Raw genomic sequence first — 12,704 nt, 5'->3', positions numbered from 1 at the left:
CATCAGAAAAGTTTGCTTATAACAGTGAACTTTTTTGGGGATACACAAGCAATTCTAGGTCTTGTGGCATATTTTGTGTAAAGTATCCCCAATCAATGGAATTGCAACCCTCTGCATGTACAGTGCGCTCTTCCATCACATGTGCAGTGCACTTTTCCATCACATGTACAGCTGATTCTCAAGATCTTGCACACTAATGAGATGCTATTGAGCCCACACTACTACACTGTCTGCGACAAGGACTACATGCTTTCTGGTAAGTTTTGATTACAATACTGGTGGGGGTGAATATATTTTTATATTACATGATTTTTTTGTTAACTAGTAAATAGTAGCCTACAGCAAAGTGTGTTTAAATTATTTCTATCTGTTAACAATTTCTGCTTGTTAGTTTTTGCTACCATGTGGGTTTTAGCTGCTTGAGCCTGCTAACTGAGGAGTGTTAATTCACCTGTTTCCATACATGTTTCATTTTAAAATATTTATCTTACAAAGGAGTTGTTTAATCTAACTGATTAACTATTGATCTGTACATAAATTGTATTTGTTGTTTATTTTAACTCATTTTTTTCTAATCTTTACAGGGAAATGCTATGGGCACTATCTGATGTGTGGAGACATTTCACTGCAGCTAATGTGAAGGAAGCTGTGTACATTTGCAAATACTGTCCAAATCATATGTGAAGAATGCAACAAAGCTGCAGAATCATCTGGCCAAGTGCATAAAGTTCCTTCAGCACTCACAACAAGCAACCTCTGACAAAAGTCCCTCTACTTCCATTCAAGGTGAAAATTATGAATCAGACTTATCGATAGCAACAGCTCATGGTCCTCCTGGAATCAGTGGAGGCATTTAGTCAGAGAAATGCTTGATTAATGTCTTGCTCGAGCTGTGTATGCAACTGGTTCACCTCTGATGCTCACAGGCAATGTGTTTGGAAGAGATTTCTGAATGTTCTTCGCCCAGCATACACCCCTCCAACCAGACATGCTTTATCTACTCATTTGCTGGATGCAGAGTTCAACAGAGTTCAAGTGAAGGTCAAGCAAATCATAGAGAAAGCGAGACTGTATTGCAATCATCTCTGATAGGTGGTCGAATGTTTGTGGGCAAGGAATAATTAACTACATTATCTCCACGCCTCAACCAGTATTCTACAAGAGCACAGACACAAGGGACAACAGACACACTGGTCTCTACATTGCAGATTAGCTGAAGGCAGTCATCAATGACCTTGGACCACAGAAGGTATTTGCACTGTTGACAGACAATGCTGCGAACATGAAGGCTGCTTGGTCTGTGGAGGAACCTATCCTCACATCACACCCATTGGCTGTGCTGCTCATGCATTGAATCTGCTCCTCAAGGACATCATACACTGAAAAACAATGGATACAATCTACAAGAGAGCCAAGGAAATGGTTAGGTATGTGAAGTGTCATCAAGTTATTGCAGCAAACTTCGTCACCAAGCAAAGTGAGAAGAATAAGAGCACCACATTGAAGCTGCCAGCAGCAACCTCGTTGGGGTGGTGTTTTCATGATGTTTGACAGTCTCCTTGAGGGGGAGTCTCTCCAAGAAATGGCCATATCACAGTCTGCCGATATGGACAGCCCATCAAGAGGATCCTCCGGATGATGTATTTTGGGGAGAGAGTGGTAGAGCACTGCCTGAAACCTATAGCAGTAGCCATTGCACGGATTGAGGGAGGTAATGCCACCCTGTCCGATGTTCAGACTCTGCTTGCAGATGTAAGAGAAGAAGTCCGTACTGCCTTGCCCACTTCACTGTGCTCCAAGCAGGGAAAACTGCTGTTCTGAAATACATCAAAAAGACCACCTCAGCGTACTTCTTTTCACCTCTCTTTCGTAATCGTCTGAGATTCCAAAGATTGGGAAAGCAGCTGCGTTATCCCCTCTTCAAAGGGGTGACCACTCTTGAACCCTAACAGCTACAGACCTATATCTATCCTACCCTGCCTTTCTAAGGTCTTCGAAAGCCAGTCAACAAACATATTACCGACCATTTCGAATTCCCACCATACCTTCTCCGCTATGCAATCTGGTTTCAGAGCTGGTCATGGGTGCACTCAGCCACGCTCAAAGTCATAAACGATATCTTAACCGCCATCGATTAGGAAACAATACTGTGCAGCCCTATTCATTGACCGGCCAAGCTTTGACTCTGTCAATCACCACATCCTCATCGCGACTCGAAGCCTTGGTTTCTCTTCACCAACTACTTCTCTGATCGAGTTCAGTGTGTCAAATCGGAGGGTCTGTTGTCCGGGCCTCTGGCAGTCTCTATGGGGTGCCACAGGGTTCAATTCTTGGACCGACTCTTCTCTGTATACATCAATGATGTCGCTCTTGCTGCTGGTGATTCTCTGAATCCACCTCTACGCAGACGACACTATTCTGTAACTTCTGGCCCTTCTTTTGACACTGTGTTAACAACCCTCCAGGCGAGCTTCAATGCCATACAACTCTCCTTCCGTGCCTCCAATTGCTCTTAAATACAAGTAAAACTAAATGCATGCTCTTCAACCGACGCTGCCTGACCCTTGCCCGCCTGTCCAACATCACACTCTGGACGGTCATCTGGATTAGATATGTGGAACAACTACAAATACCTAGGTGTCCTGGTTAACTGTAAACTCTCGTTCCAGACTCACATCCAAAACATCTCAAAATCCCAAAGTTAAATCTAGAATTGGCTTCCTATTCCGCAACAAATGCGATGCCTTCACTCATGCTTGCCAACAGTACCCTTGAAAACTGACCATCCTACAGGATCCTCGAACTTCGTGAGTCATTTAAAAAAGCCTCCAAAACCCTACTCAATAAAATTGGATGCAAGTCTATCAGTGCCCATCCGTTTTGTCACGACAAAGTGCCCCATAACTACGCCCACCACTGCGAACCTGTACACTCTCGTTGGCTGCCCTCGCTCATACTCGTCGCCAAAACACTGCTCCAGGTCATCTACGAAGACCCTGCTAGGTAACAGTCCCCCCTTATCTCAGTCGCTGGTCACCATAGGCAAGAACCTACTGTGAGCACGCGCTCCAGCAGGTATATCTCTCTGTCACCCCCAAAACCAATTTCCTTGGCCGCCTCTCCTTCCCAGTTCTTCTCTGCCATGAACGGAACGGACTACAAAAATCTCTGAAAACTGGAAACCACTTTACTCCCCAACTAGCTTAACGTCAGCCAGCTGTCCAAGCAGCTCATAGATTACGCACCTGTACATACCCATCTACATTTAGCCCAAACAACTACCTCTTACCTACTGTATTTAGTTATTTAATTGCTCTTCACCCCATTATTTCTATCTCCTACTTTACACTTTTCTTCCTGCAAACCAACCATTCCAGTGTTTATTTTTATTTTTTATATTTTTTAAACTTGCTACTTGTATTATTTCGCCACCATGGCTTTTTTTATAATTTTATTTATTATATTTATATATTGTTTGCCTTCACCTCCTTATCTCACCTCACTTGCTCACATTGTATATAGATTATTTCACTGGTATTAATACTGTATGTTTGTTTTATCTCCATGGTGTAACTCTGTGTTTTGTATGTGTCAACTGCTTTTGCTTATCTGGCCAGGTCGCCGATAGTGTAATGAGAACTGTTTCGAATTTGCCTACCTGTTAAATAAAGTGAATAAATTAAATAAATAAAAAAGAAGTGCATCATCTTGCTCGGTCTTTTTTTTGAGGCAGTTTAATTTGGAGACACAAATATGCTAATGCGGAACAGCACCCCCTATAGTTGCAAGAAGTTAACAACCAAAGATTAAGACGAAAGGTGGTCAAAGTAGTAGCCTTCAATAAAGTCCTTGGCATACCTCCTAATCTGACTTTGGTGCAGGTCAATTTGTTCTTCACAGTTCCGTCTCTGGTAAGCACAAGTTTATTTGTCACATGCACAGGATACAGAAGGTGTAAACGGTACAGTGAAATGGTTACTTGCATAGTAGCAATATAAAAAATAGAAAGTGCTGAGATTAAATATTTTGTAATTATTATACTGAACAAAAATATAAATGCAACATGCAACAATTTCAAAGATTTTTACTGAGTTACAGTTCATATAAGGAAATCAGTCAAATAAATTCATTAGGTCCTAATCTATGGATTTCACATGACTGGAAATACAGATGTGCATCTGTTGGTCACAGATACCTTCAAAAAAAGGTAGTGTCCTGGATCAGAAAACCAGTCAGTATCTGGTGTGACCACCATTTGCCTCATGCAGCGCGACATCTCCTTTGCGTAGAGTTGATCAGGCTGTTGATTGTGGCCTGTGGAATGTTGTCCCACTCTTCAATGGCTGGATATTGGCGGGAACTGGAACAAGCTGTTATACCTGTCGATCAAGAGCATCCCAAACATGCTCAATTTGTGACATGTCTGGTGAGTATGCAGGCCATGTAAGAACTGGCATATTTTCAGCTTGAAAGAATTGTGTACAGATCCTTGCGACATGGGGCTGTGTATTATCATGCTGAAACATGAGGTGATGGCAGCGGATGAATGGCACGACAATGGGCTTCAGGTTCTCGTGACGGTATCTCTGTGCATTCAAATTGCCTTTGATAAAATGCAACTGTGTCCGTTGTCTGTAGCTTATACCTACCCATACCACAACCCCACCGCCACCATGGGGCACTCTGCAACAAACGCTCGGCCACACAAAGCCATACACGTGGTCTGCAGTTGTAAGGCCAGTTGGACGTACTGCCAAATTCTCTAAAACGACGTTGGAGGTCGAGAAATGAACAATCAATTCTCTTGCAACAACTGTGGTTGACATTCCCGCAGTCAGCATGCCAATTGCACGCTCCCTCAAAGCTTGAGACGTCAGTGGCATTGTGTTGTGTGACAAAAAGGAACATTTTAGAGTGGCCTTTTATTGTCCACAGCACAAGGTGCACCTGTGTAATGCAGCGGCGTAGGCCTGGGTAGGCTGTGGCCTACCCAGTTTGATCTCAGGCCTACCCCAAAAAAGTTCCATAAATTATTCAATATGCATTTTTATTTGTATTTATTTTATTACATTGTTAAAAGAGATTTATTTTCTATGGGTAATTTTAATATAATGTAACAAAGAAATAGTCCGCGGCAATCAGGTTGGCTTCCGACCATTGGTTACATTAAAAAAAATGTATACGATGGTTTACCTGAACAACCTGGCAATGTCACGTGGCTAAACCTTGTAGCGCATAAGCTAGCAAGCTCTACCACGTTAGCTTACTCGAATTGACTCACCAGCTAAGGTAATTTAGTAGTTCTAGTAGTTTTATGGCAAACCAAATGTCGATCGCTAGAGTTTTCAAAAAAAGACGTCTGGAGGAAAAGGAGTGTGTCACGCCCTGACCATAGAGAGCCTTTTTATTCTCTATTTTGGTTAGGTCGGGGTGTGACTAGGGGGGGTGTTCCTATCTAGGTTGTTTCTATGTTGGCCTGGTATGATTCTCAATCAGAGGCAGCTGTTTATCATTGTCTCTGATTGGGGATCATATTTTGGCAGCCATTTCCCCATTGTGTTTTGTGGGATCTTGTTTGTGTGTAGTTGCCTGTGAGCACTCCATGACTTCACGGTTTCATTTGCTGTTTATTGTTTTTGTGAGTTTCGTCTGATTAAACATGTGGAACTCTACGTACGCTGCGCCTTGGTCCGTTAATTCATTAGACGATCGTGACAGAGTGTGTGCCAGAAAATAATTTGGATCAATCTACCGATAGCTTCCAGAATGAGACATTAACAGGTGGCGCCAGGATAGAAACAACCGCAATCGCCATCACAACCGCCAATGCCACGTTGAGCCAGGCATGCTTGCCTACCCCACTGTCTCCTATCGTTCTTGATGCTGCGGGCGGAGGTGAACCTGCAGTAGGTCCACCGTCAGATTTGTCTGCCGTTGACCAGCCTGTCAACCAAATCTAGCAAAGTTCCCTTCAAGTATGATAAATGGCAAATCACGCTGCTTCTCTTCAAGGATGTATGACCAGTTTGTGTGGATTGAGTATAGTAAAGCAAAAGATGCAATATATTGTACGTTTTGTCCGCACTTTCCTGGGGCAAATGTTGAATTCAGATTTGTACGAGATGGATTTAAAAACTGGAAACTCACAAGAAATGCTTGCTGCAAACACGAGAATAGCAAATTACATGCTAGTGCCCTTGCAACATTTGAATTCTAGACCCATGGGCCTAGAAGTCGTGAGACTGTGTTGGACAAAATACATGGTGATGCAAACATGGATTTTATAGAAAGAAACTGTGTACATGTTAAAGTGGTCATAGATATGGTTCTGATGTGTGCAAAGCAGGATATTCCACTCAGAAGGCAAATAGAAACCCAAGAGGCAATCAACAAAGGTAACTTTTTAGAAATCTTCAATTTCATCTCAAAGTATGACTCAGAAATACAAAACAGGCTTAATGAGCTACCTCGCAATGCCAGGCTTATGAGCCCCGAAATTCAGAACGAGTTGCTGGAGTGTGCAGCATCATTGTTACTGTGCAGGATAAAAGATTAAGTTCATTCTGCGCCTTCCACGTATTTTGCCATACTAGCAGATGAATATAAAGATCAATCTAAACGAGAACTTATTGCTGTGTGCATCCGATACATTCATGCTGGAATGATTCAAGAAAGAGCTGTTGGGATTATGGAAACCGCTGATTTGTCTGCACAAGGAATTTCTCTGAAAATACTTGAAGTGTTGCAACCCCTGGAGTTGGATCCCACTGTGTGTGGATTTTTGTTTCGATGGAGCTTCAGTCATGTCAGGGACAGAGGGGTACATGTCCTACTAAAGCAAACATTTAAGCAAGCGGTGTATGTGCATTGCAACTCCCACCGTTTGAATTTGGTTCTGTGCACCGCTGCAAAAGTGTCGGGATATGTCAGTACTTTTTTTGACACAGTAAACCAGCTACACACATTTATGAGTGGATCCCACAGACATGCTCGATTCATAGAAGTACAGAAAGAGTTGCATCCCGATAGACCATGTATCGAGATAGAAACATCCACGGATGTATGGTAGGAGTTCAAAATCAGGGTCTGTGAGTAAAGTGCTGTTACTACTAGATTTCATTTTAGAGGTTCTTGCAGATTTTTCAGAGGCTTGTGGACAAACCAAATTTAGTTTTTATTCATGTTAGTCACGTTTAGTAAATTGTTCGACACTATTGATGTTGCTACGAATTGAAATCCTCAAAAGCAGCTTTTCTATGTTCAGAGAACTCAGGGGGAGACTTTGATAAAGTTCTCAAGCTAACTGAAGAGATAATGATTAAGCATGATATTAGTAATTGGGATGTGAGCGCATCACGGCAGCGAAAACTGCCAGCTACTCATCCCCAGAAGATAAGATATGCATATTATTAGTAGATTTGGATAGAAAACACTCTGAAGTTTCTAAAACTGTTTGAATCATGTCTGTGAGTATAACAGAACTTATTTAGCAGGCGAAACCCCGAGGACAAACCATTCAGAATTTGTTTTTTTGAGGTCACTCTCTTTTCAACTACCGCTTCCACTGGATGTCAACAGTCTTGAGAAATTGGTTGAGGTTATTCCTTTGTGTAATGAAGAACTACGGCCATCTTGAACGAGAGTCACTTGAAGAGTCCTGTTAGATAGAAGAGCGTGACCAGAAAGCTAGCTATAGTTGGTTTTAATCATGTATTGAACACAGATCATCACGTCTTCAATTTGATTGATTATTAACGTTAAAAAATACCTAAAGTTGTATTACAAAAGTAGTTTGCCATTTTTTGGGAAAAGTTTACAGGTAACCTTTGAGATATTTTGTAGTCACGTTTCACAAGTTGGAACCGGTGTTTTTCTGGATCAAACGCGCCAAATAAATTGACATTTTGGATATATATCGACGGAATTAATCAAACAAAAGGACCATTTGTGATGTTTATGGGACATATTGGAGTGCCAACAACAGAAGCTCGTCAAAGGTAAGGCATGAATTATATTTTTATTTCTGCGTTTTGTGTCGCGCCTGCAGGGTTGAAATATGCTTCTCTGTCTTTGTTTACTATTGTGCTATCCTCAGATAATAGCATTGTTTGCTTTCGCCGAAAAGCCTATTTGAATTCTGACATGTTGGCTGGATTCACAACCAGTGTAGCTTTAATTTGGTATCTTTCATGTGTGATTTAATGAAAGATTGATTTTTATAGTAATTTTCATAGTAATTCATTTGAATTTGGCGCTCTGCATTTTCTCTGGCTTTTTGCCAAGTGAGACAATAGCGTCCTGCCTAAACTCAGATTTTTGGATATAAATATGAACTTTACCGAACAAAACATACATGTATTGTGTAACATGAAGTCCTATGAGTGTCATCTGATGAAGATAATCAAAGGTTAGTGATTCATTTTATCTCTATTTCTGCTTTTTGTTACTCCTCTCTTGGGCTGGAAAAATTTCTATGACTTGGCTCATACCTAACATAATCATTTGGTGTGCTTTCGTCGTAAAACCTTTTTGAAATCGGACACTTTGGCTGGATTTACAACAAGTGTATCTTTAAAATGGTGTAAAATACTTGTATGTTTGAGGAATTTAAATTATGGGATTTCTGTTGTTTTGAATTTGGCGCACTGCAGTTTCACTGGCTGTTGACGAGGTGGGACGCTACCGTCCCACATACCCTAGAGAGGTTAAAGATCATTGTCACACTTCCAATGACATCATGCAGTGTGGAGAGACTTTTCCCAACAACAACTAGGATAAAACAATCGTCTTCGCACACCAATGACAAGCGCCCGGCTGAACCACTTCAGTTTGCTGTCTTTAGAGAGTGAACTGACAGATACATTGGATTATGATGAAATCACCATATTCAACACAAAGCCTCGCCGTCTGCGCCTTGTGATGTAGGTCACGCCTTATGATAAGTCTACTAAAGGTAAGTTACCTTTTTATAGTACTACTGCCCGCCGTGTTATAAATTGTAACATCAAATATAGGCTTGTTTGCCCATCGAGATTAAAGTGCGCCTGAAGATGAGTTTTATGTTGTTGGCAACTGGTCTAAAGTTACTGTCTTATTTTAATATGCTGGGATAGGTAATTATTTGTATATGTAACGAGGTTGCTCCAAGTACTATGCACTAGTATAAAACGATTGTATTAAGAAATAATATATGGTGCATATCACAAAATAAATGTAATAAATAAGTAGAAAAAGTGCCTAGCCAAATGTTTCTAGGCCTATCCAAAAAAAAACATCTGGCTACGCCCCTGGTGTAATGATCATGCTGTTTAATCAGCTTCTTGATATGCCACACCTGTCAGGTGTATGGATTATCTTGGCAAAGGAGAAATGCTCACTAACAAGGATGTAAACAAAGTTGTGCAAAACATTTGAGAGAAATAAGATGGACATTTTTTGTGAACTTTTATTTCAGTTTATGAAACATGGGACCAACACTTTACATGTTGCGTTTATATTTTTGTTTAGTGTGTAGGTGATGCTAACCCAGACACACCTGTCTAAATGTCTAAAATGCTACAACCACCCCCCAGCCACATCTAGCTAAGTGGATGGGTCAGTAATGTCTAGACATGTACACATGTTCATGAAATACAATGGATGGCCGTAATCACCTTCAGACACACCTGATTAACTTGATGGGTCATGTAATCATTGTAGTCATTGTTCCAAGATGGCTTAGCAGTTCAGATTTAATTTTTGTCCTCGTATTGTCGTGTCCTATATATATATATATATATAAATATATTATATTATATATATATATATAATATATATATATAATAATATATATATATATATTTACACCTTTCTTCGCATATCTTTATATATTTTATTATCCAAGAACTCAACTACAAAAGCTTTCCTGCAAAGCTTTCCTGCAACCCGCCTCACCAATTACAAAAAAAAAGTATTATTTACCTCAAATCTGAAAATCCACAGTGGAAGCTAGCCAGGGGCTAATCAGAAGCTAGCCAGAAAGCTAACCAGAAGCTAGCCGAAAGCTAGCCAGAAGCTAATCTGAAGCTGCCCAGAAGTTAGCCGGTTTGCTGGCTAGCGTTGGTGTTTCAGCTGCCCACGTTTTGTGGTCATCAGCTATTCCTTTAGCTCGATAATCTACCGGCACTTTTGTGCAATGCGACTCGGACCGGAGCATACCGGGCCTTTTTCTCTCTCAGTTTCCCCGGATTTCAGCCGCAGGCTCTGGACATTTGCACCTTGATTTCGCAGCTAGCTAGCTGCAAACCGTTGACTATTGGCTTACGTCGATCCCGGAGCAAACTTAAATTATTCCGGAGCTAGCCAGCTGAGGAGTTCCATCAGCCATTCCTGGGCTACAGTCACCTATCCGGACCCGTTTTTTTTTTTGCTGCAGATACGGAGCCCCACCGGGCCTTCACGACTGACTGCCGACGTTATCTGCCCGAGGGAGTTATCCAACTGGCACCTCCGTCGCGACGTTACATGAACGCTCATCTGGGTCCCGCTAATCGTTAGCTGTCTTATCGGCTGCATCTGAATAAGTATATCGGACAATTTTTTTCTTGGGTCACTATATCTATTTTGCAATTGGATTGATCCCCTCTACCACACGGAACCCCACCAATCTACCGACGGAAACGCACGAGGTGTCTAAAAATAGACCTCCATCCTATGCTATCTTGCTACCGATAGCCATCTACCCGGCCAGCTGTCTGGATCGCCGTGACCCCAACCAACCTCTACTCACTGGACCCTTATTGATCACTCGATTAAGCATGCCTCTCCTTAATGTAAATATGCCTTGTCCATTGCTGTTCTGGTTAGTGTTATTTGGCTTATTTCACTGTAGAGCCTCTAGCCCTGCTCACTATACCATATCCAACCTTTCAGTTCCACCACCCACATATGCGATGACATCACCTGGTTTCAATGATGTTTCTAGAGACAATATCTCTCTCATCATCACTCAATACCTAGGTTTACCTCCACTGTATTCACATCCTACCATACCCTTGTCTGTACATTATTCCTTGAAGCTATTTTATCGCCCCCAGAAACGTCCTTTTACTCTCTGTTCTAGACGTTCTAGACGACCAATTCTCATAGCTTTTAGCCGTACCCTTATCCTACTCCTCCTCTGTTCCTCTGGTGATGTAGAGGTGAATCCAGGCCCTGCAGTACCTAGCTCCACTCCTATTCCCCAGGCGCTCTCTTTTGATGACTTCTGTAACCGTAATAGCCTTGGTTTCATGCATGTTAACATTAGAAGCCTCCTCCCTAAGTTTGTTTTGTTCACTGCTTTAGTACACTCTGCCAACCCGGATGTTTTAGCCGTGTCTGAATCCTGGCTTAGAAAGACCACCAAAAATTCTGACATTTTCATCCCCAACTACAAGATTTTCAGACAAGATAGAACGGCCAAAGGGGCGGTGTTGCAATCTACTGCAAAGATTGCCTGCAGAGTTCGTTTTACTATCCAGGTCTGTTCCCAAACAATTTGAACTTCTACTTTTAAAAATCCACCTCTCTAAAAACAAGTCTCTCACTGTTGCCGCCTGCTATAGACCACCCTCTGCCCCAGCTGTGCTCTGGACACCATATGTGAACTGATTGCCCCCCATCTATCTTCAGAGCTCGTGCTGCTAGGCGACCTAAATTGGAACATGCTTAACACCCACGCCATCCTACAATCTAAGCTTGATACCCTCAATCTCACACAAATTATCAATGAACCTACCAGGTACCACCCCAATTCCGTAAACACGGGTACCCTCATAGATATCATCCTAACCAACTTGCCCTCCAAATACACCTCTGCTGTTTTCAACCAAGATCTCAGCGATCACTGCCTCATTGCCTGCATCCGTAATGGGTCAGCGGTCAAACGACCTCCACTCATCACTGTCAAACGCTCCCTGAAACACTTCAGCGAGCAGGCCTTTCTAATCGACCTGGCCGAGGTATCCTGAAGGATATTGATCTCATCCCGTCAGTAGAGGATGCCTGGATATTTTTTTTAAATGCCTTCCTCACCATCTTGAATAAGCATGCCCCATTCAAGAAATTTAGAACCAGGAACAGATATAGCCCTTGGTTCTCTCCTGACCTGACTGCCCTTAACCAACAGAAAAACATCCTATGGCGTTCTGCATTAGCATCGAACAGCCCCCGTGATATGCAACTTTTCAGGGAAGCTAGAAACCAATATACACAGGCAGTTAGAAAAGGCTAGCTTTTTCAAGCAGAAATTTGCTTCCTGCAAAACAAATTCAAAAAAGTTCTGGGACACTGTAAAGTCCATGGAGAATAAGAACACCTCCTCCCAGCTTCCAACTGCACTGAAGATAGGAAACACTGTCACCACCGACAAATCCACTATAATTGAGAATTTCAATAAGCATTTTTCTACGGCTGGCCATGCTTTCCCCCTGGCTACCCCTACCCGGTCAACAGCACTGCCCTTCCTCTTGCTACTCGCCCAAGCCTTCCCCATTTCTCTTTCTCCCAAATACAGTCAGCTGATGTTCTGAAAGAACTGCAAAATCTGGACCCTTACAAATCAGCCGGGCTAGATAATCTGGACCCTTTCTTCAAAACCTATCTGCTGAAATTGTTGCCACCCTATTACTAGCCTTTTCAACCTCTCTTTCGTATCGTCTGAGATTCCCAAAGATTGGAAAGCA

At 42.1% G+C, this 12,704-nt stretch overlaps 1 protein-coding gene across 1 annotated transcript in view; it reads left to right on the top strand.

Moving 5' to 3' along the window:
- Window positions 1-12,704, top strand: part of LOC111957137 (tyrosine-protein kinase JAK1) — a 37,589-nt gene that overhangs the window by 17,237 nt on the left and 7,648 nt on the right. The gene's annotated exons all lie outside the window — the stretch shown is intronic.

The sequence above is a fragment of the Salvelinus sp. IW2-2015 genome, linkage group LG32 (assembly GCF_002910315.2).
Source record: "Salvelinus sp. IW2-2015 linkage group LG32, ASM291031v2, whole genome shotgun sequence".
Lineage (NCBI taxonomy): Eukaryota > Metazoa > Chordata > Actinopteri > Salmoniformes > Salmonidae > Salvelinus > Salvelinus sp. IW2-2015.
Note: the sequence above shows the minus strand (reverse complement) of the source record. Positions and strands in the feature narration are given on the sequence as shown.